Source organism: Macaca nemestrina, chromosome 3 (genome assembly GCF_043159975.1).
Source record: "Macaca nemestrina isolate mMacNem1 chromosome 3, mMacNem.hap1, whole genome shotgun sequence".
NCBI classification, from domain to species: domain Eukaryota; kingdom Metazoa; phylum Chordata; class Mammalia; order Primates; family Cercopithecidae; genus Macaca; species Macaca nemestrina.
Window position 1 is genome coordinate 37,139,700 of NC_092127.1, and position 26,788 is coordinate 37,166,487.

General features: G+C 41.4%; 1 protein-coding gene across 2 annotated transcripts in view; it reads left to right on the forward strand.

Moving 5' to 3' along the window:
* The first annotated feature begins 12,036 nt into the window (after nucleotides 1–12,036).
* Nucleotides 12,037–26,788, forward strand: part of LOC105463486 (F-box and WD repeat domain containing 7) — a 210,782-nt gene continuing 196,030 nt past the window's right edge. For both annotated transcript variants that reach the window (XM_011710595.3, XM_011710597.3), the window contains exon 1: nucleotides 12,037–12,400. The gene's annotated coding sequence lies outside the window, so the exon portion shown is untranslated. The remainder of the gene's footprint in view (nucleotides 12,401–26,788) is intronic.

Below are 26,788 nucleotides of genomic sequence, written 5' to 3' on the forward strand. Positions count from 1 at the left end.
TGGAAGTTTGATGATGAATTGAATATTTATCTAGATTCATCTCCACACAAAATACTTATTAATTCCATATGGACAAAATAGTAACTTCATTGTGGAGAAGCCTGGCAGATACCATTTTAATCAAGTGATTAAAGTGAACGTCATGAGTAACAGAATGAATTAAAATTGAGCGTCAGCTGATGAGATGCAGTAAGAACGTAAAGTGATGAATATCATCGGTTTGGTGATGTTCCTGCTAAAACCAAACACGTTGAAACTGCGTGATGTTCCATAATAACTAGCTGTAATCTTCACAAGTACTGAGGTCATGGAAATAAAAGAAAAGCTGAGGAAATGTTTCAGAGAAAGGGCACTAAAGACATGTGACAATTAAATGCAACACATATTCTAAAGTGGATCCATTATTTTTGCTATAAGGAATTGTACTGGGATAATTGATCACATGATGGGATTTCAGGATTAGATATTATTGATTATAAAGGTCAATTGATAATTAAAAATGGACTAAAATTTAAATCAATTTAAATGGATTACAAAATCAATTTTTACTTTGTTTCTGTTTCTTTTTTTTTTCTTTTTTGAGACAGACTCTAGCTATGTCTCCCAGGTTATAGTGAAATGGTGTGATCTAGGCTCACTGCAACCTCTGCCTCCCAGGTTCAAGCGATTCTCCTGCCTCAGCTCCCTGAGTAGCTGGGATTACAGGTGTTTACCACCACGCCCGGCTAATTTTTGTATTTTTAGTAGGGATGGGGTTTTGTCATATTGGCAAGGCTGGTCTTGAACTCCTCGCATCAAATGGTCCTCCACCTTGGTCTCCCAAAGTGCTGGGATTAGAGGCAAGAGCCACTATTCCCAGCCTAAAAAATAAATTTTAACTGTTGTACTGTGTTTCTGCTGGAGAATGTCCCACATATAGGGCATCACATGGGCAACTGACTCCCAAATGGCTCAATATAAAAGAGGGATTTGTAGTGGACTTCCAACTTTTCTGTAGGTTTCAGATTGTTTTAAAATCAATAAACATAATGTTTAGTTTTGGTTTTAAAAGGAAATGAATGATCATTCTTATATATGGGCCTAAAAAAGAGCTTAAAATACCACTAATAAAACATGTTTTGGCCAGGCGCAGTGGCTCATGCCTGTAATCCCAGCACTTTGGGGGGCCAAGGCAGGCGGATCACCTGTCAGGAATTTGAGACTAGCCTGGCCAACATGGTAAAGCCTCATCTCTACTAAAAATACAAAAATTAGCCAGGCATGGTGGCACGTGCCTGTAGTCTCAGCTACTCGGGAGGTTGAGGCAGGAGAATCGCTTGAACTCGAGAGGTGAAGGTTGCAGTGAGCTGAGATCGCGCCACTGCACTCCAGCCTGGGTGACAGAGTGAGACTCCATCTCCAACACACACCCACCCACACACACACACACACACACACACACACCCACACCAAAACGTGTTTTGCAATGATGATGTACAGTACTCAAAGCCAACTATATGGAGACCACAAACTCATACATTAAAGAATGCTCCTGAAATTAAATTCCTAGAATTTTTAAACTATAAGAAGCCAAAAAGGAGACTCAACATATTACTGATATTTGTATGCAAAGCATTGGGGGGAAAATTGCCATTTAAAAGAAAAACCAATGGCAGTTACTTCTGGGGTTTAGAAAGTGGCATTTCATCTCTGGGGTAGATGGTCCTTTTGTTTAATAAAAACATCTTTAAGGGTGTGTCAGACACTGGTAATTTTCTACCCTATAACTATTTTTCCTGCTTCCCTTATTAACAGAACTCAAACTTCACTTTGGGCAACAATACTCGGGGCCTTCTCAGCCTTCGTTAGAGCTGGGTATGGCCTTAAGACTCCACTCTAACAAGGAGAGCTAAACAGAATTGTGCTGGGAATATTCGGTAAATAATCAGTGTGGATGTGACTCCGGAGGATCTGCAGATTATTTGTGAGTCATCAGGTAATGGGTTTGACGATGAAAGTTAATACAATATGGATGACAATAAAGATGGCAAAGGAAGAGAAATAGCCTCAGTATATGATGGTATTATGAGCATTATGGTGTATGACCATACATTGTAATATTCAATGCTTCTGTATTTTTTTTTTTTTTTTTTTGAGACAGGATCTCATTCTGTTGCTCAGGCTGGAGTGCAGTGGCATGATCACGGCTCACTGAAGCCTCAACCTCCCTGGGTCAGCTAATCCTTCTACCTCAGCCTCTCGAGTGGCTGGGACTACAGGTTTGTGCCACCACACCCAGCTAATTTTTGTATTTTTTTGTAGAGATGGGGTTTCGCCATTTTGCCCAGGCTGGTCTTGAATTCCTGGGCTCAATCAATCCACCTGCCTTGGCCTCCCAAAGTGCTGGGATTACAGGCGTGACTTGCCATGCCAGGCCATGTTTCTGTATTTTTAAAAACTGCCATAATGAAAATTTGAAAAATGACAAATAGGATTGAAGGTTTCTAGAATGCCATTTGTTTATCCTGAGAATGCAAGCAGTGACTCATTTATTTGTAGATCACATCCTCACAAAATATAGATCAAATAATTTTATTTTAATGTTTTCGAGATGGAGTTTTGCTCTTGTTGCCCAGGTTGGAGTGCAATGGCACGATCTTGGCTCATTGCAACTTCCTCCTTCCGGGTTCAAGTGATTCTTCTCCAACAGCCTCCCGAGTAGCTGGGATTACAGGTATGCACCACCACACCCAGCTAATTTTTGTATTTTTAGTAGAGATGGGGCTTCACTATGTTGGCCAGGCTAGTCTTGAACTCCTGAGGTCAAGTGATCCACCTGCCTTGGCCTCCCAAAGTGCTGGGATTACAGGCGTGAGTCACCGTGGCTGGCCTAGATTAAATAATTTTAGATGGTAGTGGCTAGGGCCAAGTACTGAGTCTGGCACATTCTAGGTATCAGACTGTATGCTCCATGAAGGGAGGGACATGGTCTTTTTTTTCCTCTTCTCATCACTGTATGTTCAGTACTTTGCTCTGATGTTAGAAAATAGTAGATGATAGTAAAATTTTATTGACTCAATACTGCCTTTTGGAAGTTAAAACAAAAAATATACTAATAATATTTATAAAGCTGGTCCCTTTGGGAACTCCCTATTGTTAATTCAATAATTTAACTTTGAATTTCAAGCCAGAACATTTTAAAGCCTTTGCTCTACAAGTTTAGTTACATTTAAGCCTACCTTAATATTTTTAAGAAGCTATTTTTAATTCTGTTTTACTCAATTTTTAATTTTAAAAATAGCTGGATTTTATTGATAAAAATATTTCATGACTATTTATGACAAAATCAACTGGCTTGTATCCTAAAGGATTCCTCTAAAGCTAAAGGTTACATTTTCAATGATTATATGTGATTCAAAGTTATTTCAATTTCTATTAAAGCCAGTGGTCATCTATCATTAATCTTCAGTATTAATCTTTTTGCAAACACAGATGATCAGAAAGGTAACACAGGGGAAATCTCATCATTAGTCTGTAAGTTTTCCAGGTTCATTTGCATTTTAATTATTTTATTTTATTTATTTTATTTTATTATTTTATGAGAAAGTCTCACTCTGTCGCCCAGGCTGGAGTGCCCTGGCACAATCTTGGCTCACTGCAAAATCTGCCTCCTGGGTTCAAGCAATTCTCATACCTCAGCCTCCTGAGTAGCTGGGATTACAGGTGCAAGCCACCACACCCAGCTAATTTTTGTATTTTTAGTAGAGATGGGGGTTTCACGATTTTGGCTAGGCTGGTTTCGAACACCTGACCTCAAGTGATCTGCCCGCCTCAGCCTCCCAAAGTGCTGGGATTACAGAAATGAGCCACTGTGCCTGGCCTATTCTTGTATTTTAAAATATCATTAAATTCTGAAAGCCTCCAACATTTTTACAGTACTATGAAATTATTAAGAAACTAATTACCATATCCAATGGCATTCCTGCAACATTAGACACTTCTATTTGGTAAAACTCTTTTCTCAGTTATTAAGGAAGTATGGCGATTCTTTGAAGAAGCAATAGGGACCAGTGACAGATTGGCCATAAGGGATGAAGGGGAGAGTGGAGAAACTTTATGTTTTAAAGCAAGTTTTCTTCCATTTAATCCATTTTTAGTGCTACTATTTATATTAATCTTTATTTATTTATTTATTTTTTGAGACAAAGTTTCGCTCTTGTTGCCCAGGCTGGAGTGCAATGGCACAATCTCGGCTCACCGTAACCTCTGCCTTCCGGGTTCAAGCGATTCTCTTGCCTCAGCCTCCTGAGTAGCTAGGATTACAGGCATGCACCACCACGCCTGGCTAATTTTGTATTTTTAGCAGAGACGGGGTTTCTCCATTTTGGTCAGGCTGGTCTTGAACTCCCGACCTCAGGTGATCCACCTGCCTCGGCCTCCCAAAGTGTTGGGATTACAGATATGAGCCACTGTGCCTGGCCTAATCTTTTAACTTTTAAAAAATTTATTTCTATTTGTATCAATATTAATCTGATCCTAAAGCTGTGAGGCTTAAAATAAACCTTATTCAATTGTAGAATAAGAGGTCTGCCATGTGGAAATGAACAATATTCTACAGACTTTGGGAATTAATTTACCTTATTGTTCCAGAAGACAGAGTCAGAGTGATACAATCACAAGCGTACCGTATCTGAAGACTTGTGGTGGAGTCCGGGCTTCCCATTTACTTGCCCTCCTGACTCTGGGTAAGTCAATTTCTCTGGGTCTCACCTTCCTCCAGTTTTAAAATATCACTGATTCTAAACAGAGAACTGAGAGATAAGAAATTAATGAAAATAATAAAATGTAGAATGTTGGGAAAATATGCCAGGCAGTGACACCAATGTTGTGTATTTGATGTTAATGAGTGAAATTAAAAAAAAAAAAATCCATAAATTGTAGCAGGAATGTTAGTAGTAAAGAAAAAGCCATTGTGACTTTTAAAAAATCAATGAACCTGGGAAATGAAAAGAATATGTGCAGGGAAAAAATTTTTTTGCACAATTGCCTTGAGAAAAATACACAGCAACAAAACAAAGTTTAGTTACACAGATTCAAGAGAATTAAAATTGCCTTTATATTCTTGGAGGAAACTAAAATACAACAACAAAAAAAAGCCACCATGAGGGATTGCTGGCAATAGTCTAATAGTTGAAAAATTGCATGATTTTGGATGGTAAAGAAAAAAAAGCGCTGTAGGCCAACTTTTAAGAAGTTTATTAGCTGGGTGTGGTGGTGCATCCCTGTGGCCTCAGGAAGCTGAGGTGGGGGAATCCATTGAGTCCAGGTTGAGGCTGCAGTGGGCTGTGTTCACTTGCATTAATGCACTCCACCCTGGGTGACAGGGTGAGACTTTGTCTCAAAAAAAAAAAAAAAAAAAAAAAAAAAGTAAAAAAAGAAAAAAAGAAAATGAAAAAAGTCAAGGAAAAAAAAAGTTTATAGGGTGAGCATGGTGGCTCACACCTGAGGCTGAGGTTGGAAGACTGACTGCTTGAGTCCTGGCGTTTGAGACCAGCCTGGGCAATATAGTGAGACCCTGTCTCTATAAACAATAAAAAAATTAGCCAGGTGGTAGCACGTGCCTGTAGTCCTAGCTGCTTGAGAGGCGGAGGCAGGAGGAGCGCTTGAGTCCGGGAGCTTGAGACTTCAGTGAGCTATGATTAAACCACTGTACTCCAGGCTTTGTGACAGAGTGAAACCCTGTCTAAACGAAAAAGTTTATAATCAAAGTAATAAAAAAATATAACTAGGTAACCTATAACTATTCTTATTTTGGAAGGAACTTGTCCCAAATATAACTTACTTGGTGGCATTACTGATGGCAATGGCAGTCCAGAGCAGCCACTGCCATCACGCCGGCTGCAGCGCGGATGTGTGAGCATTGGTGGCAGGAGCGGCCGTGGGAGTGGCAGTGGCAGTTGTGGGACCTTTGCGCCCCGTGTTCCCGAGGTGGACAACTGTGCGGCGGCCCCCAGTACCCATCCTCATATGGCCAGACAGGACCCGTTCCCAGCCTTGGAGCCTCCACTGCTCCAGACCCTGACCCTGAATTACTGCTCTCGCCCACTGTCACTGTGGGGAGCACGTGCGGAGGAGGTGGACAGTCCCCAGAGCCCACTGCCCTGGGGGCTGCTGTGATGGGGCAAGGTTGAGCTGCCTGCCAGCAGGGGAGCAGCATGGTCGGGCACGGAGAGGTGGGCAGAGAGGGGCCCAGCAAGGACCTGGAGTCCTCGCCCTGGGCTGCAAGGAGGCGCAGCTGGGGCTGCCTGTACACTCCATGGAGCAGGCGGGAATCCCACCCTCCCAGGTGCAGGACCAGGGCATCTCTGCACTCTGCACCCTCTGGGGGACAGGAAGGCCCCATTCCCCCTGCAGGCCTGGGGGTGTCTGTTCCCACTGCCTGGCCTCTCTCCGCTCCCAGAGCCTGCTCCGATCTCAGAACGGGGTTGGGGCCAAGCCCGAGTTCTGTCACAGCCCAGCTGGGTATGTGCAGGCTTGGGGCAGTACTGACATGCCAGCCCCCCGCTGCTTCCGCCCCCTCTAGATGTTGGGCGCCGACAAGCATGGGAGGGAGGCAAGGGTTGGCAGGGCTGAGGCCTGGCCTCACAGGCGCCCCTCTGCAGGAATAGCCTGGGTGCCATGAAAAGTGGTAGGAGGCAGACAGGCTTCAGAGTGGAAAGGAGCAGGTTCGCAGTGAAGCCCCACCTTTAGGCCGGGTAAGGCCTGAAGCCCGGGGACTGGGCTGCCCATCCTGCACACCAGAGGGGGAACTTATGGTGCTTTTTCCTGGGCCTGCCCAAGGGCCAATTGGCATGCACTTCCTCCCCTCTGAGGCCCGTAAAAGCCCGGGGCTCAGTCAGAACTGAGCAGAGGATGGATGACTAGCTGCAGAGAGGAACTACCTTCTCTGCTGCTAGCTGAACACTTGTTAGGATGACCAGCTGTGGAGACCAGCTACCCTCCCTGCTGAGAACTGAACATTTGTTGGAACAACCTTCCTGCATAGACGAGCTACCTTGCAAAGAGGAGCTCTCCTCTCTGCTGAGAGCTGAAAACTCATCAGGACAACCTGCCTAGCAGAAAGGAGCCACCCTCTCTGCTAGGAGCTGAACACTCATTGGGACACCCTGGCTGCAGAAAGGAGCTACCCGCTGTGGGTCTCCTCTGAGCTGTTCCATCACTCAATAACATCTTGCTCACCCTCCACTTGTCTGCATACCTCGTTCTTTCTGGTCACAGGAGAAGAACTTGGGACCTGCCAAATCGTGAGGCTAAAGGAGCTGTAACACCAACGGGGCTAAGACATCCCCCTTGCTGCCAAGTTGTGGGTGAAGAGAAGGGCTGTGGCCTTTCGGGGAGTCCAGACCTGGGAGCTCCCCAACCCAGGGCTGTGACTCCCTCTTTGGGTCCCTGCAGTTCCTGGCATCTCCAAGCTTCTGGGTGCCAATGTGTTCCCTGGTGCCAGCTGTGGAAGCTGCTTGCAGTATGCCTGGTCCAGCCACAGCCTTGCAGAGAGCTGGCACATCTGGAGCTGCCCGCCCCACTGCAGCAGCTGGTGTGTCTGATTGTGCAGTAGGCAGACCTCACGCTCGCTCACACATGCCTTGCTGTTCCACGCCGTACTTGCTCTTGGCAGACGTGGGATCCAGGCCGGTAACGTAAGTTGAGCACAGCCTGCCAGGCCAAGTAGGTGGAATGAGCCCAGTGGGCCTGAGCAAGACTTGGGCAAAGGCGCCACAGGCCACAGAGGTTTCCGGCCAGAAAAGCGACACCCTCAACATCCCATGACATTACTTTACCTGTTCAAATATGGACTATGAAAGGATATTGAGAAGTTGGGCATCTCAGAGACTTAGACATTGAAAAGATAATAATGCACCACAAAAATGTAAATCCAAATGGCTAGTTGTACACAAAAAGGTTCTCAACAGCATCAGTAATCAGAGAAATGCCAGTTAAAACCATAATGATATACTACTACACGCCCACCAGACTGGCAAAACAGAAACAACCAACAATGTCAAGTGTTGTGAAGGTGTGGAGCAATGGGACTCATACATACCTAATGTGAGTGTGTAACCCTCTAGAAAAGAACTTGGCATTATTTATTCAAGTTTATGATACATCTTACCACTCCCAGGTATATGCTATACAGAAACTGACATAGATGTGATGGAACACATATATGAAGAATGTTCACATTAGCATTTATAACAATCCTAAACTAGAAACAACCCAGATGTCTATCGGCAACAGAATGGCTAAACATATTGTCACATACTGGTACAATGGGACACTGTAATATGCAGCAATGAAAATGCACAAATTACAGCTATAGGAACAACCTGAACAACATATGAATTAAAAACAATGTTGAGCAAAAGCAGCAAGAACAACAGATTACATATTATATTGTTCCAGTTACATCAAGTTCAAAACAAAGAGTGAAACTAAACAATATATTGTTTAGGGATGCATGCTTGCGACAAAGAAAAGCAAGGAAATGATTATCACAAATGTTAGAATAATGGCTACATTTAGGAGGGAGGGAAAGAGTTGTGTTCAGGAAGGTCATGGGGCAGGGCGGGGAACTTCTGAGTTGCTGGAAATATTCCATTTCTTGACCTGGTTGATCGGTTACATGGTGGTTTCCTTTATAATCACTTATTATACTATATAATTGCTTTATGTATTTAAACTATATTTCACAATAAAAATGTTAAAATTAATATACTATAGATAGCATTTCTGGAAAGCAAAATTTTGCCAGATAATTTAGCTTATACAATCTTTGACAGTAAAACCCACTGATGTGGAATAACAAAACATTGATTAATTTCTCATAAGAGCTCACTTTCAAGTGTAGAGGTCAAAAACCTTATAAGAATCTCCTTTGTTCTATATTTTAACACAGTTTTTAGGTCTTTATCTTAAATTGATGAACCAGGGAAGGAACTATTAGCTAAAACTTCAGATTTTTTGGAATTTTGAATTAACTAGCTGTTTTCTCCTCTGGATTAATAAGCAATACAAGGAACTAAAGAGATGCAGACCAAGTTGGAAATGTATGAACTTCCTTCTCTCCAGCCTCCAGTTCCAGCTGTTTCCTCCTGTTATCAAGCTGGGTGTTGAGGAGGGTATCTAGCCCAGTAAGCTTAGTGTGCTGTTATTAAATACTTTCTAAGTAGGTGGCTCAGGCTCTCCTGAGTGCCCTTCTGTTCCTCAGCACTGAGGTTGTAAGGTGGAGCCACTGACAGTGAAAACAGAAGATCACGCTGCTGAAAAACCCTATGTGGTACACACTTAACTGGAGGTGTTCTCTGCTGGGCTGCAGAATTCTGATGTTTGCACTCTTTTCCTTCAAAGCCCACAAAGGTTAAACTCTCTGAGGTGTTTAGCTTCACAAAATCCCCTAAATCTGTGTGTTTTACTCCTTTAATTTCCACCATTCCCCTGCTGTAAGATAGGAAGAGGGGGAAAAACAAAAAAATATTTATTTTGTAGCCATGTGAAACCATCACTTGTTGGTCTGATTAACTGTGAGTCTTATTTGGAAGGCTGTAGCAGGGGATTGGTCATGTAAAGACAGAAAAATCCAGGGTAATTTAAGCAGGATATTTAACCTGGCTCTTGGAACTTCAGATCAAGGGCAGTAGGGTCAGGTGCTAGTCTGTGAGTCTCTCCTTGGTTTTGCCACATTCTCCTTTGCCCCTCCCACCACCTTTCCCGCAGCATTTTAATGAACACGAGGCCTTGTATTTACCCAGTTAAAAGGCTCCTTAGTCTACTGTTTGCAGATGGTAGTGGCAGTAGTGGGACAAACCCAGAGCTTCCCACATTTGTCTATATTACACTTGCTCCTATCTCACCCTCTCCTTCAGGTGGAAAGACTTGTAAAGTCCATTACTACTGCTTCCCAAGGAGGTAGAGTGTACTAGGGTCCACGGACAGAATTGTGGAATCTGCTTTCATCATTGCTGCTGTTTTAATCTTTTCCTCATACTACTCACTTAAGACAGATTTCTGAGGATTCTGGTCCTTTTATCTTAAATTTCTTTTCCTAGAGAACTACACTTTAAACTTCATGAGTTTTTACTTGACTTTCCTTTCCAGGATAACATCTGTAGGAAAAGCTGCATAATAGTAATAACATTTATTTTAGAAAGAAAATAACCTTTGAGTCAGACCTGAAACACAGGCTAACATTTCTTGATGACAACGTACACTGATGAACCAAGATCAGAAGTTCTCGAAAGCCCCAAGCCATAAGAAAGAACCATTCGTAAAAGTGAGGCACTATTAAATTCTTCCCCTGACAGTTAAAAATCCTTCAACAATCTCCCAGAGGATGGCTCCCTTCCAATCCTCCCTTCCCGCCATCCTAACAATCTGCACGAGGATGGGTTCCTTCCTCTGCCCGGCATTTCGTCTCCTTGTCCACTAAAGACTCAGGTTGTGACTGTACTCAAGCCGCACCCCTGTTTCCTTTCACGGCTAGGAGGAGGGAAGGAATTTATTACAACTCATTTGTACAATGCACTGTAGTTTACAAAGCACTTGCACTTCCACCATATCCTCTGAGCTTCGTGAGTGCCACGTGAGAGAGGCATTCATTCATTCATTCATTCATCAAACATTTGCTCGTCCCGACCACACGTTATCCAACGCCGGGTCTCACCCCATGCCACGGGAAGGTTGGGGCGCTCTCTCCCTGGAGCAGGTGCAGCGGGTCAGGCTGTGCGGGAACTCCTCGATCAGTCCGGCTTTTCAAGGGTCTGGGGCCAAATGCCTCATCTTCGGGTGGTGCGTGCAGCTGTCTGAAGGCGCGGCCTGGGCCTCCTCTTTCCTCCCAAAGGAGCAGTCCCCACCTGCCCCGAAGGAAACCGCTACAGAGCAAGCTCTCCAGGCCGCCCTCGGGTCAGGGGTAAGATCGGGCGGCAGCTTAGGCTCGACTCGGCTCCTCCCCTTCCTCTCTTCAGTTCTGACGCGGCCGTAGAGGCGGCAGCGGCGGCGGCGGCTGCGAGTCCCGCGGCCCGAGGCGCACCCACCCGCTCGCCGATCCCCACTTCCTCTTCCCTTGGAGCGTCATCAGAGGGCGCCAGAGGCGCCCAGGGCGGGGTGGCTGGAAGGGGAAAAGAGGCCAGCGGAGGAAGCCTCAGAGCGGAAAGAAGAGGGAGGGGGAAGAGAGTGGTTGCTAGGTGACTTGCGTCATCGGCAGGCGCCGCTCTCCTCCCGCCCCTCTCTCTGGAGTGAGGCGAGAGCCCCGCACAGAGCGAGGCAGACAGCGAGCTGAGCTCCGGGCGCTGTCGCTGCTGCCGCCGCTGAGAGTGAGAGCGAAGGCGTATCCGAGAGACCCAGCCCCCCTGCACTGGCCGCCGAGACCTTCGCTCTCACCTGGGCCAGCGAGAGCCGCGGCCGCACTCCTCTCCCCCCCTCACCTTCCCGGCCGGCAGCGGCGGCTGCTGCACACGCCGGAGCCGGAGCCGGAGCCGGAGCCCGAGCCTGAGCCGGAGCCGGCGGCTTGGGGGGCAGGGAGGCGGCTACCACCGGCCGGGACTGGGTAGCTGCTCCGTGGTGAGAGAACGCTGAGGAGGCGCCGGAGCTTCTGCCTCGTCCCGGGGGGCCTGGGGCGAGAGACCCCCAAGGTGTAGGGAGGGGGGTCCCAGCCGCAGCGACACATGCGGGAGCCGGGAGCGGGGGCGGCGCCGAGCGGAGCCGGCCGGGTCCCTCGCCTCGCCGCCGCCTCGGCCACCCGCCCGGGGCCGTAGCATCTTGCCCCGGAGTGTATGAACCGGGGCCCCAACCAAGCTCGGCAACCACCCCCCGGCCGGGGGGGCGGGGACCCCGATGTGAAGCTGCGGCTGGGGCGGCGGAGAGAGCAGGACCGACGCCGCCGTCCTTTCCTCACCTTTCCCCTCCCCTCAGCCCCCTCCGGGGGTCTTCTCCCTTGGCCAGTCGCCGGCCCCCCGGCTCCTTGGCTGGACTCCGGGAGGAGTTCTTAGAGCCCCCCTCCCCCGCCCCAGTCCCGAGGGCGGCGGGGCCGGGGGGGACCCGGGGGGCCGGCTGCAGCCTCCACCCAGAGGAAACTTTACAAAAACAAAATTCGGAGTCTCCCAAACCTGACTGTCCCGGGAGAAGTGGCCCTGGACGGGCAGAAGCCGCAGCCTGAAAAGACCCAGGAAGAGGAAAAGAGGAGGTAAGCGGGGCCGCCGCCTCCTCTCCCCTGGCAGCACGGAAGAGACCCGGGTGGCCGCCTGGTTTAGCGACACGAGCACCGCTTCAACCTCAGTACCGCGCCGGAGCCTTCCGCAGCTGCCGCCTCAGTCCGAAGGAGGAAGGGAACCAACTCACTTTCTCGGCGCCGCGGCTCTTCTCTAAAAGTGTGAGTGGCCCCGGGAGAGGGGATTGAGGGGGAGAAAGTGGGAGGATGCCGGCGCTTCCTCCTGGAGTTTTGCTGATGTTCTCCAGTAGTGTTGGGAGTCTGTCAGTGAGAGGGTCTAGCTTTATTCACAGAGGGGGAAAGGTGTTAGAGAGGCCTGTATTTTGTGACTTTTTAGCTCTTTGTACGAGTAATGCAAGTATGCAGGTTTTACTTGGAGGAGTTCTTTCTCCAGAGTGAATACTCGCACCTTTCTGGCCAGTAGTTGGCAAAGGGAAATTGAGGAAGCCAGAGCATATGTGCGCACAGAGGCCGTCTGTATCTGTAAACTTTTCCTGGTACTGTGGGTGTGTGCGGTTTACGTTTTGTTTCTGGGGTACTCTCATATAGGTTCCCGAGTGCGAACCACTTACCCTGTGGACCCCTGAAAGTAAAATTCCTTTGTTTTTTTTTTTTTAAACAAAACAAAACCAAAAGCCAGTCCTGAGAGAGGTTCATTTCAGTACCTATTGGTACAGGAGTTAAGCTTCTCAGTTCCTGGATCCAATTCATGTGTGTTAGTAGGACACTGTAACAGATGTCAGTTATTCAGGAACTTGAGTTCTCAGGAATCACAACTTTTTTGGGGAAGAGCATTTATCACATTAATCATTTTATAAAAGTTGTGATTTTTTTTCCCTTCACCCCCCCCCCTTTTTTTTTTTAGAGTAACAAATGACAACACTTTTTTATTTGGTTTGAGGACTTTTTTATTTGGTTTGAGGCTTTGCTCTTTTGAATTATCTTTATTTCTGTATCAATTTAGGATACACCTTTGATATTTAAGTCAGGAATGATTTTTTCTTTCCATTATTTTAAAGTTGAAGTTTATAAAACCTTTGACTTGTATTTTAGGTATCTTGTCAGAGTGCCAAGTTAAAGGTTCATAAAAGTAATTAACATTTCATATACAGACCTTAAGGGTTAAACATAGAGCAGGATTTTATGTAGGAAGGCATAGGCAGTACTATACTGAGAATTGTGGTCCATCTAGACAACTGTGGGCTCGTTCTGTCTGAAGCCACTGCTGAGAGATGCTTTGTGGGAATGAATGTAAGCCTGGGATTATCTCTCTATTCGAAGTTCTCCATTCAGGATCGTGATTAAATTAATTTAAAACTTTCTCAAACTTAACAATGTTTGTTTTTTTTTAAAGTAATGAGTTCTGCAAGTTTATTAGCCTGTGTATTATGTGACAATTCATTTACATATTCTGTACCTGTGTCCCTAAATTTTCAGGACACAGAGTTTATATTTCAAGAAATACCAGGACAAGCCTCAGTTTATCTTTTCTTAATTTTATAGACTTTCATTATTTCTACCGTCATTTTCTCCAACTCTTGTTTTAGAATAATGTCTTTCATTTCTTTGACCACTTTTCCCTCCTCTGAAACTTCTCCCACTGAATTGTTTTTCTTTAGTTGCCTTGTTATGCTTTGGTAAGGAACTTTAAATTCTTTTAAATGTGTACTGACATGAAAATACTGAATAGTGGATGTAATGTTAGACTTAGAATCAGAGTCACGTATTCCGTTTTTCACAAAGATATGATAAAGAGAAATGTAGTCATGTAGAAGCTGTGTTTTGGGACGGAGGGGAGGACAAACTAAGAAACAAACTATAGTTTGAATGTAGGTTGTGCTCTGTCAAAGTTGCTTACTAACTTTAGGACCTACTTTTATTGCTTTAACTATAGATTGGTTAAAAATTATGGTAATTTTTTTTTCTTTTTTTTTTGAGACACAGTCTTGCTCTGTCACCCAGGCCGGAGTGCAATGGAGCGATCTCAGCTCACTGCAACCTCTCTGCCTCCCAGATTCAAGCGATTCTCCTGCATCAGCCTCCCGAGTAGCTGGGACTACAGGCATGCACTACCACGCCTGGCTAATTTTTTTGTATTTTTAGTAGAGATGGGGTTTCACCATGTCGGTCAGGCTGGTCTCGAACTCCTGGCCTCAAATGATCTACCCACCTTGACCTCCCAAAATGCTGAGATTACAGGCATGAGCCACCGCGTCTGGCCAAAAAATTATGGTAATGTTTAGCATGTTTGGGCCAAAAAATTATGGTAACGTTTAGCATGTTTGGGTAGAAATGACAAACTATTTGGGGTCCCTGCCTTTGAGATGCTTTTACTTGGTGGTGGTGGAGACAATCAAACACAGATTGCACAAAGCTATAGGAGAGGGGCGATAGACCAATATTTATCTAAGACCACACTAGATGTTAGATATTATTTGGCAACTTATAGATGTGAATATGTTTTTGCATTTTTCACTAGGGAAATGTTGCTTTTGGACGTGTACATATACAACTAATTGAAGGGTTGAAGCCAAATCTGTGAAGGTTTCTTTTAGGAAGAAAAGAGTAAGTAGAGACAACATATTTAAGACTTGGAATTGGAAGGTATAAGGGACAGATAAAATTATGAAGTTGGTTTGAAGGGAATACAGATGGAAGTTGTTGAGTAGTGTTAGGGTCAGTTGTGTTTGTGTAGACACATGATTACAGTTCAAAGAAGCAATTGAGAAGAATGTTCCTGAGAGAGTAGTTTCAGATGACTGGGGAGAAATTACATTTTAGGCAAAAGCAGTTATGCCTGGATTAGGATTTTCTTTTTCTAGGGAACCAACATTTTTATTATGTCATGGCTATCAAGGGCTATACAGAAGGAGGAGTGAAAAAGAAGATGCTTAGTATGTTGCTAGCAACTTCTTACAAAAAAGTTTGGAAATGGTACAGTAAACTTTGTTTTGGATGTGAAATTTTAGGGCAACAATTGGATACTGGTGCAGTTTCAAAACAGCAAAATAGTTTAGCAGGTAATACACTGAAAATGTAAAGTTGGAATTATTTTCAACGTATTTAGGTTTCCCAGAGTACTGATGGAAAGTGAAGAGCTGAAAAGTGGGTATTTTTAGTTGGGGGGAAAATCTGAATGAATGAGACACTACCTAAAATAGATGTTTTAGAAGTGGATAAGAGTTGAAGTTAAAAAGGAATGAGCAGGCTTTAAACATGGCCACCAGTTTAGTCCCAGGGTATATTATTCTGTGTTTTTGAAACAAGCTAAAAGTTTTTATTTATTTTTTAGATAGGGTATATAGGTCCCTTGAGATTAAGTTCAGAAGAGCATATTTAATGATAATTTCATTGTTAAGGAATTTATAAATAGAAGGACAGATTTGTTTCCTCAAATTCATGTTTTTAAAGTTCGCTGTGCATTATTATCGTACGTTTGGTCTTAATATGACGAAGTAAGGCCAAAAATAGCTGACAGAGAAGGCTGCTTCCCTTGTTCACAGTTGGTGTGTGTCTTTGTGTCCCATACAATGGAGGGGATATCCCTGTGTAGGCACAGCAGTGCTGAACATGCTTTTTTTTTTTTTTTTTTTTCCTTTTAACCTTTTTATTAAAAAACAAAAAGCAACTTGGCACTTAAAAAATGTAGACATTTTTGTGGCTTGCATTTAGTATTGACTTTAACAGGATTAAGGATTGTGAGGAAGGAAATATATATTCACACTTTTTTGTGTTCCTTAGTTGGAATTCTACACTTTCCCAGTAGCTTCTCTGACTTCTTAACAGTGATTATTCAAATGGCAGAAACTCTGGGGAAGAGATGTTTCAACAGGGAGATAGGTCTAAGGAGATTCTAGGGTGAAGATACAGGGATTGGATTATATGCCATATGGAGGCCTTCTCTTGTCACCCTCCACTTTCCACAATATTTTTTGTGTAGTCGAAGCCATGTTCAGATGAATTTTAGAAGGCAACCATTTATAGTTAACGTTATTTACTAGTAAGGACAGTGAGAAGAGTGGTAACTTCATATACTTTGCCTTGGCAACTTTGGATTGATAGGGAATTAGAGACTTGAGGGAAATGTTTGTGTGTGTGCGTTTTAGCACCCACCAGATGACCCCAAAGCATAGGCTTATTGCATTGTACTTTGGAGATGGTTCTTGGAGAAGTCTTCTGGTGCTTCTGACATCTCATTGGGTAGAGAAGGAGTTGGCAAACTATTTTTGTAAAGGGCCAGTTAGTAAATATTTTAGGTTTTATGGACCACATGATCTGTCACAACTTTCAGTTCTGTTCTTGTAGTGTGAAAGCAGCTGTAGACAACAAGGAAGTGAATGAATGTTGCTGTCCTCCAATTGGCCCATAGGCGGAAGTTTTTGGACCCCTGATACAGACAACTGCCAAATCCACCAACAAACAGTATGAGCTTTATTACACTACAAAGCCAGGACTGGCTATTTTTGGTGGTCTTTGTTTTCTAGGTGAGATATTTTTCTCTGAGTTCATTTAAAATGATTCGGCATAAAGCACATACTCTACTGTAAAATACTTTTGCCTTCATGATGATGCAAACTATGGATTGAGGGGCATGGGTGATGCCATCTTTAAAGGGATGCAGCTAAAAAATAGGGACTACCTGCATTTCTTATCTAAAGATAACCACAATTGACATTTAGTGATATACTGGCTTAGTATCATGGCCAAAAGTATCTGTAAAGAAGCTTGTGGTCATACTTTAGAAACCTGAAAGTAAATGTAAAGCATTTTCTTCATATGTAAAATTAGAAGTGTTTATGGTTGGTTTGAATAATATGAGTCAAACTGTAAGAGCATTAAAGTTTGATACTGCTATCTCTTTAAGTCTTAATCTCTTGCAGTGACTAATTCAGTATGTAGAATTATTGGCTCCGCAGTTTTTGTTTTGTTAATTTCAAATACTAGTGTATCTTAACAAATTACTTAAATCATTTAAATGTGTACTTTAAAAAGCTTTGATGTATATACATGTATATATACACATATATATGTGTGTGTGTATGTTTGTGTGTGTGTGTATATATATATTTTTTGGGTCTCATTCTGTCACCCAGGCTGGAATGCTGTGGTGTGATCTCAGCTCACTGCAACCTCTGCTCAAGTCATCCTCCTACCTCAGCCTCTCGAGTAGCTGGGATCACAGGCACGCACCACCACGCCTGACTAATTTTTTTGTATTTTTGTTAGAGATGGGGTTTCATCATGTTGCCCAGGCTGGTCTCTTAACTCCTGAGCTCAGGTAATCCATCCTCCTTGACCTCCCACAGTGCTGGGATTACAGGCGTGAGCCACCACACCCGACTAGCATTGAGAGAGAGAGAGAGATATATATATACGTGTGTGTGTATATATATATATTTTTATTTTATTTTATTTTATTTTTTTATTTTTATTTTTTATTTTTTTTGAGATGGAGTCTCGCTGTATGGTCAGGCTGGAGTGCAGTGGCGTGATCTCGGCTCACTGCAACCTCTGCCTCCTGGGTTCACGTCATTCTCCTGCCTCAGCCTCCCGAGTAGCTGGGACTATAGGCGTTAGCCACTATGCCTGGCTAATTTTTTTGTATTCTTTAGTAGAGATGGGGTTTCGCTGTATTAGCCAGAATGGTCTTGATCTCCTGACCTCATAATCCACCCGTCTTGGCCTCCCAAAGTGCTGGGATTACAGAAGTGAGCCACCGTGCCCGGCCGCATTGCTATATTTTTAAGAGTGAATCTTTCTCACATGTGTTGTTCAGAAAGTGTAATTCACTTTGTGCAATTTTACATTACAGTTAATATTAAAATACTTGTTTCATATGTCAGCAGATACCAACATTGGATGATGGTATATTTAGTTTCATAAATCCTATTTATTTTAGGATTCCCTTGTTTATGGCAGGGGTGGAGATTACTCTTGCAAAAATGATCACTTTTTAGTGAGTATGGAACCTGCTTTTATTTTATATATAGTATTTCTACATATTGTTACTTAAATTGAACAACTTTTTAATTTTTCTTCTTTTAAAAAGAGAGTATATAATCTGACAATGTTAGTATGTCTTTTAGAAGGTCACTATAAAGTTGTTTTCCTATTTATTTGGAAAGGATTATTTCTTTATTATTTTAAAAATCTTTTAATCTTTGCCTTTTCAGGTAATTTTATCATTGTCCCAAGCCTAAGGATGAGTGGTAATTTAAAAGACACAAGGTGTGCATCTCATATCTGCAGATACTCCAAACAGAAATATTCTCGTTCGTTGATACTTTCAGTGGACCAGGAAAAAATGTGTATTAGTTTTTTTTTTAGTGTGACTGAATTGTCATTACAAAAAGATGAGTAAAATTGCTTTTAAATAATGAATTCTTGCTGTTAAATTGTCCTGTTTTTAGACTTTTTCCCCCATTAAGTATAATGGGGGAAAATGTACACACACATACACACAGAGTATGTGTGTGTAGAGGTACCTAGTGTACTGTGCTAGATGTTCATTTCTGCATGACTGCTCTGGAATTTAGGCAGTATTAAAGGACTTTACAAAATATTTTTGATATCACTTAATATCATCCTGTTTTGTGTCTTAATGTACTTTTATGTTTTTGCTGCTTTCTGATGATACTTCCTTGGTATTTCCTTATGATACCTTTGACAGTACATTTAAATGGAATGCATTTTTTTCAAAGTATGTGACATTTTCTGAACACTATGGGATATATATCTTCTAGTAATTATATTTTTACATGCAAGGATCTTTAAAAATTTCTTCTTATTACAACTTCAGAATTGTGAAACATTTGTGGGAGCATCTGCGGTTTTTCACTGAGCACTCGATCTGGATATTGGAATGACAAACTAAAATAACATTTAACAAAATTTTTCAGAGGTGTTCCTTTATAATTTTTGAGTAACACTTGATTTCTCTAAAGCAGAAGGCTTATAAGAAGAAAATATGAGAGCCAGTGTTCGTCTTGTATTATCCTGCCACGCAGGTAGTTGAAAATCAGAAACAAACAGAAACGCACAAGAGACCTTATTGCTTGAGTATCTTTTGCTCTTCCCCCATCAGACCTAAGGGACAGCTAGTGGGTCAGTCAGATACTGTGCAGTTCCTGTTGCTATGCTCTGTCACCTTTGCCCTTTCTTTCTAGCAGGAAGATAGCTACTGGAAATCTGGCTGTAAGAAAGAGATAGCATGTTTTCTCTGTCTCTCTCTGTGTGTGTGTATATGTCTGTGTACATGTACCTAGTGTGTTGTGTTAGATGTTCATTTCTGCATGACTGCTCTGGAATTTAGGAAATATTAAAAGACTACAAAATATTTTTAATATTATTTAGCCTTTTCTCTGAGAGGATCACATCCTCTGGCTTTGGCGTTTTCATCTCACAGCATCTTAAAACGAACCCATCAATGTATATTGTCAGTTCCAAATGTGAAGTCTCAAGGCAAATTGCTGGTTTGTTTTTGGAAGAATGTGTGTGTGTGTGTGTGTGTGTGTGTATATAATTTTTAAATTTTTAACAAAAATTCCTAATCTAGCCAATGCTTATGAGAGTGTGTGTGGTTTGTATAAAGTTATTTTTTTTAGAGACAGGGTTACACGTTGTCACCAGGCTGGAGGGCAGTGGTGTGATCCTTGCTTACTGCAGCCTCGACCCCCTGGGCTCAAGTGATATTCCCACCTTAGCCTGCTGAGTAGCTGGGACTATAGGTGTGTACTGCCACACCCTGCTAATTTTAAAAAAATTTTCTGTAAAGACAGGGTCTCACTATGTTGCCCAGGCTGGTTTCAAACTCCAGGACTCAAGCAGTCCTCCTGAAATGGCCTCCCAAAATGTTGGGATTACAGGCTTGGGCCACAGTGCATGGTCAGAGTGTATGTATTTTTTAACAGCCTTTAGGATTGTATGCTTTTTAGGGGGGTGTATCGGGGGTAATATACCTTTGCATGACATTCTTTAGGTCTGAGAAGGAGTTGCTTCACTAAAAGTTGTAATTTATAATTACCTAATGGTTGAAAACAGGTCTACCTGGAGTCAGCTAGTTTACTTCTGACTACACAGGCAGCTAGTTTACTTCTCATTTACCTAATAAAATACATTCATAATATGAATTCAATAACTCATAATTCAATAATTTCTTGGCTTCATGGCCTTGAACAAGCTATTTATTATCCTTTTAATTTTGGTGGCATCACCTGTTGATGGAGTAAAACATGTCCTTTACGTGGTGGTTGTTAGGATTAAATGAGATAATATAAAGCATGCAAAGCTCTTAATCCAGTGCCTGGCATATAGCATTTGACCCCACAGTGTTAATTTATTAAGTTTAAGTTCTTTTAAAGTGTGCTATAGATAGAAGATTTAAATCAGGCCTTATATTGCCCAACATTTAAATTCAACACTTGAGTTTGGTGAATAATACTGAAGTAATTCTGTGTTTTCAGAAGCATCTAGAACTTCATTAACATTTTATTAAAAACTGAAGAAATGACAGAACTGTTGTGCTTTTTTTAATAGAAAAGAAAGACTGATTTGAACATAACTGGAATTTGCATTTATTTGCAAAGATCTCAGTAGTGCATGGACCAGAAAAGAATCCTTTTTTGAATAATTAGTGATTATCTATGATAGTGACTATGGTTTAAATTGCCCATTTAGAAATAGCAGGATCTAATTCAGTTATCAGCCCTTTTAATTGCCCATCTCTTTAACCCTTGGAAATAAAAAGCTTTAAAAAAATCATTAAGAAGTTGAAACAGAAGTTTTATCTGTGTCATTTACATCTCAAATTCAGATTGAAGTAGTTTTGTTTACATGATTCTATTTTAACTACTTAATTTTAGTTTTTGTTTTTTCCTGAAATTATTAGTATGTGGGTTTTAAAAGTTCCTTTTTTTGTGCTTAGTATTTCTTAAATACAAGATTGGTTTTCAGAAATACCTTTTCTTCAAGCAGGGCATAATCAGTGTTTTATTGGCCAATACAATAAATAAATGCTTCTTGATTGTTTTTGTATTTGGAAAGAATTTCTATGTTGAGAACAGTTTTGCTATGCTTTCATTCATAGTGTGTTTATTGAATAGAACTATATTTAAGGTATATGAAAAAAATCTAAGCTAGAAAAAAATGAGATATATTCTTGGGGGAAAATATTTGCACACTTTGCATCTGACAAAGGTCTATGGTCTAACGTCTATAAGAACTTACATTTACAAGAGAAAAATGACCCCATTAAAAAGTGGGCAAAGGACATGAACAGGCACCTCTCGAAAGACTTACATGAAGCCAACAAGCAGAAAAAGTTCAATATTACTCATCATTAGAGAAATGCAAATCGAAACCACCATGAGATACCATCTCACACTATGCAGAGTAGCTACTATAAAATGTCAAAAAATAACAGATGCTAGTGAGGTTGCAGAGAAAAGGGAACACTTATGCACTGTTGGTGGGAGTGTAAATTAGTTCAACCATTGTGGAAATCAGTATGGCGATTCCTCAAAGAGCTGATAGCAGAACTACCATTCCACTCAGCAATCCCATTACTGGGTATATACCCAGAAGAATATAATTCATTCTGTCATAAGGACACATACACATGAATGTTCATTACAGCACTAGTCACAATAGCAAAGATGTGGAATCAATCTAAATGCCCATCAGTGACAGATTGGATAAAGAAAATGTGGTACATACACACCATGGGATACTATGCAGCCATAAAAAAGAAGGAGATCATGTCTTTTGTGGGAGTAGGGATGAAGCTGGAGGCTATTATCCGTAGCACACTAATGCAGGAACAGAAAACCAAGGCTATTATCCATAGCACACTAATGCAGGAACAGAAAACCAAGTACTGCGTGTACTTAACTTGTAAATGGGAGCTAAATGGTAAGAACTTATGAACAAAAGGAAACAATAGACACTGGGGTCTACTTGAGGGGGAGGGTAGGAGGAGGGAGAGGAGCAGAAAAGATAACTATTGGGTACTGAGTTTAATACCTGGGTGTTGAAATAATATGTACAACACACCCTCGTGACACATGTTTACCTATGAAACCTTCACATGTACCCCCAGACCTAAAATAAAAGTTAAAAAAAATAAAATCTTTAGCACTGATTATCTTGCTAGCTGTGACTTCTCCTTTTAAGGAAAGTTTGCTTTAGATTTTGGTGTAAATGTAGAAATTAGATTGGTTTATCTGCTAGTGGATCTCTGGTTAGATGATTAATGAATATTCTAGTTTAACAAATTTTCAGCATTTTAAATACTTTGTTGGTAATGATTTGGATTATGCTTCTAGGGATCTTTACATTTCATAGTTTTTCAAAAAAGACTTTATAATAAGTTACTGGATGGGAAGAAGAGCATGTTCTCTCTAGTTTACTTAATTTCTTCCTGATTATTATGTATGTAATACTGGGAGGTTGTGTAAATAAATATTTGGGTTGTAAGTTTTCTTTTGCATGATTGGTGGTCTCTTAATTGACTGCTGTGTGAATTTGATAGTATAAACTAGAATGGTTATACAGTGAGTGGGGAAACCTTTTTCTACTGAGTGTTACGCAGGTGGATTTTTTTTTTTCCCTCTGCGGAGAAATGCTAAACTTTTATATTACCAGGTTTAGACATTTAGAGCAGGAAACAAAATTTCATTTTTTTTTTTTTTAATAACTGAGCAGGAGAAGCGAGTGGGGTTGTACAGAGGTGGGGAGAGGCAGTAAAGGAGGGAGGAAGAGGCAGGTATCAGGGCGAGTGGCTCCGGAAGTTTGGAGGTCAGTCTTAGTCATGGGTCACACCCTGTTATTTCTTTGGGTTGTGGACATGAGGTGTTACCACTTGTTATCTGTCACCCTTTGAAATGATGATTAGATTATTGGTTTTTATTCATAGCTTTTCAACATTTGGGTTCTTTAAACCATTAAAGATTTAGTTTGTATGGGATAATCAGTGTTATTTTAGGGTGGGAAAATTTCCACCATGCCTACTAGGAGAAGATGATGGCCAAAGAGTTTTTGACTTACAGAGGAATTTCTTTGTTCTGTTGTTGTTTTTTCCTCATTGACCCTATTTTGCTAGCTTTGTCTGAGAGGGGTGCTTGTCATTCTACATGTGACATAGTAGCTGAGAGGCAAGCTTTGGAGTTGATAGACCCAGGTTCCAGCTCTGCTGCTTTGTGATTTCAGGCAAGTTATTTATTTCATGTGTGTTTCTTTTAAAACTGGGATGATAATAATAGTACCTATTTCCCCCATAGGGTAATTAAGAGGATTGAGTGAGATAATGCATGTAAGCCTTTAGCACAGTGTCTGGCTAAGTTAGCATCTAGTAAATGTTAACTGCTGCAGTAATAAGAAATATTATAGTATTAAGTTATTGTTATTTCTGTGAGGGTGCTGGTTTTCTGAATGCTGAGACATTGGTGATCTTTGTTGCTGAACTTGTTACTATTTTGAATACTGCCTTTATTCAGCAGCAGATTCAGTTTAGATTTACTGAACACCTACTATGCCAGGAATTGATCTAAATAAGCAAAACAAAAAATACCTGCTCTCTTAAAACTTACTTTCTGGTTAGGAGAGGCAAAATACACAAAACAAAATAGATGATGTGTCACTCAGGAGATTTGGTTGTTGGACTTTGTCTAAGCTTTCATTAACCAACCCTAGAAGTCTTAACCTTTAAATACTTTTTGATTGTTCCTGTTGCTGTGCTTGAGAGTGTTTGGAGGTAGGGGCACCCTAAAAACATATCATAGACTAGGTTTATTGTCTCCAGCTTCAGCTTGATACTAATTTTAAGGCAGCCTTAAATGATAGTTTTCATCATTTCCTTGACTTATTACTTAAATTGGCTATCTCAAGACTTTCAGTCCCCAAAACTTGTATTTCACACCGTTCAGAGAGATGTTGCTCCTGCCCAGCTGCTCCTCTTTTGCTCTTCTCTGCCGTTTTCTTAAGAGGAGGGAATACTAGAAACCTCTTTTTAGAAGTATTTTCTTACTAGTCTAACTGTATACTTTTCCTTCTCATATTTTGTGTTTTCTACCCTTTATTTATTTTTAACTGACATTTAATTTGCTTATTTTCTTTAAAACGTGGTTTTTTTTTGGTCTCTCCAATTAAATTGTGAAAGTTTTTAGGTCAGAGACCACTTTTCTATTTTGACCTTGAGCTTCCTCTCTTGAAAATAAGATAATACCTCCCAAGGATGTTGTGAGAGCTCAAAGAGATAATGTGTGAAAGGGGTCCTGGAGCCAGATCCTTAATAAATGATAGTTTCTTCTTTGAACCACTGTAGTTCCTAAAAGTTAGTGCTGTGCTTATAATCAGTGCTTAAAAAATGCTTGTTAATTTATCCTGAATTGAGTTTGTGAACTTTCAATTTTCACTTGTGGTGGTAGTTTGAGTTGTTAGTGCTAGATAAGATTCAAAATATTACTTTTCAAGAGTCAGGTGATAAATACTGGGTCATTAGTGGTAGAGCTCAACAGTGATTAGGAACAGGAACTTGAGCCATCATTGTTTGGGTTCAAGTACAGGCTACCACACTTACTGGTTGTGTGACCTGTGGCAAGTTGTTTAACCTCCCTCAGTTTCTTTATCTGTAAGGAGGGGAAAATGATATCTGCCTACCTCATGAATACTTTTTTGTTAGTATTAAGGGAAGTAAATGAGAACCTCGAAACAGTGCCTACCGTATAACAATCTGTAACAGGGTCCCCAGGGAACATTTGGCGCTATTTGGTGATGTTTCTGATGGTCATTTGGGGGAGTGGGGAGAGGGAATGATGCTACTGGTATCTAGTAGGTAGAGGTCAGTTATAAACAAGGTGTAGGACAGCATCCACAACAAAAAATTACTTGGTCCAGAATGCCAGCCCTGCCAAGCAACATTGGGAAACCCAGCTTAGTTCCTTTGTATAAGGTACTTTGCCAGTTAGATTCTGTATAAATGCTGATTATTGATAAAGATGAGTCACAGACATGGATAGACTTCATTTAACCTTCATTTTAAAAGACAGACATGTAAGAAGGTTAGTAGATTTCTTTTTTTTTTTTTTTTAAGGTTACAGGGAAATTACTCCAAAATTAATCTAAAAGTCCTTATACTTTTTTCAGAAACTGAGACAAGGTTCCAGATGGATTTTACTAATTTAATTTTTTTAATGACAAACTATTCATGTGAAAGTATGTTGAGAATAGAGGGCTTATGAGATATGAATGCTGTAATGTGTATTCATAAAGTCAAATGTACTCTTAAAAAAGTATCAAGGTAAATGGAATGATCTGTTGGGGGAAACCTTGGAGCTCTCTCTCTTTCCTTATGCTTTATTGCTCACCAAGTCAAGGGCTCTTTAACTTAGAATCTTGTTTTTCTGTGTGTACTTTTCCCCTTTACTGTTTAAAATTGGACCCTTACTAAAAATACAGAAAATTAGCTGGGCATGGTGGCTTGCACCTGTAATTCCAGCTACTGAGGAGGCTGAGGCAGGGAGAATTGCTTGAACCAGGGAGACGGAGGTTGCAGTGAGCTGAAATCGCGCCATTGCACTCCAGCCTGGGTGACAGAGGGAGACTCAGTCTCAAAAAAAAAAAAAAAAAAAAAAAATTTTTTTTCCCTTGTCCATTTCAGGAGCCTCTTAATTGCCTTGCTTCTGTTCTTTCTCTGTATTCCCACTTGAATTAACTCTTCTTTGCTGGGATCCCTTTGGGATCCCTTCTAATCCAGATCCAATCTACCCTTCAGATCTCTTTCCACTGTCCCCTTATTTGTGGGAGAGAATCCAGCCTTAATACCCTAAGACTGGAATTTGAATGTACTGACTTTTCTGCTATTTATAGTGTTGTGTATTATCTTTGGAAGAATTAAGAAGTCATATCATTTTCTGTATGTTGTGGTTCAGATGACTTCTTTCACTTGTATCCAAACACTGGTTGTGTATCCATGTATATATAGCATGTATATACTTTAATGTCTATTTGTATGTGTGTGTACATGTATATTCTTTCTTGTATGTTTGTCTCTACACCTTGCTATTTCCTCTGCTTGGAATATTCTTTTCATCTGGGAAACATTTGTCTCTTCAGACCCTACTTAAATATTGGTCTCCTAGGAAGTGTGTCCTGATTAATATAGCTAGAGTTAGTTATTTTTTTCCACTGGTTACCCACAGTATCTCTGTGGCTTTTATAGCACTTAACATCCTTGTTTGTATTTTTCTCTTCTACTGATCTGTCAGTTCTTTGAGGGCAAGAGTCTTGTCTTAGTCAACACCTGCTCCACCAAGTATCTAACATTCCTGCCACATTATAGACATATAGTATGTTAACAAATGAATGGAAGAGACAAAAACCTGGAAAGCTTTTAAATAAGTTCTGTGGGGGTTAGCGGGAGGGAAGACCACACATTATTTTGTCCCCTTTGTTTCCAAGTGCTTAGTGTTGTGCTTGCCCATAGGTATTCAGCAAATATTTATTGAATGAATTAGAAGCAAATCCCAGGAGTTGTTAAAATTTTCATGTGAACTT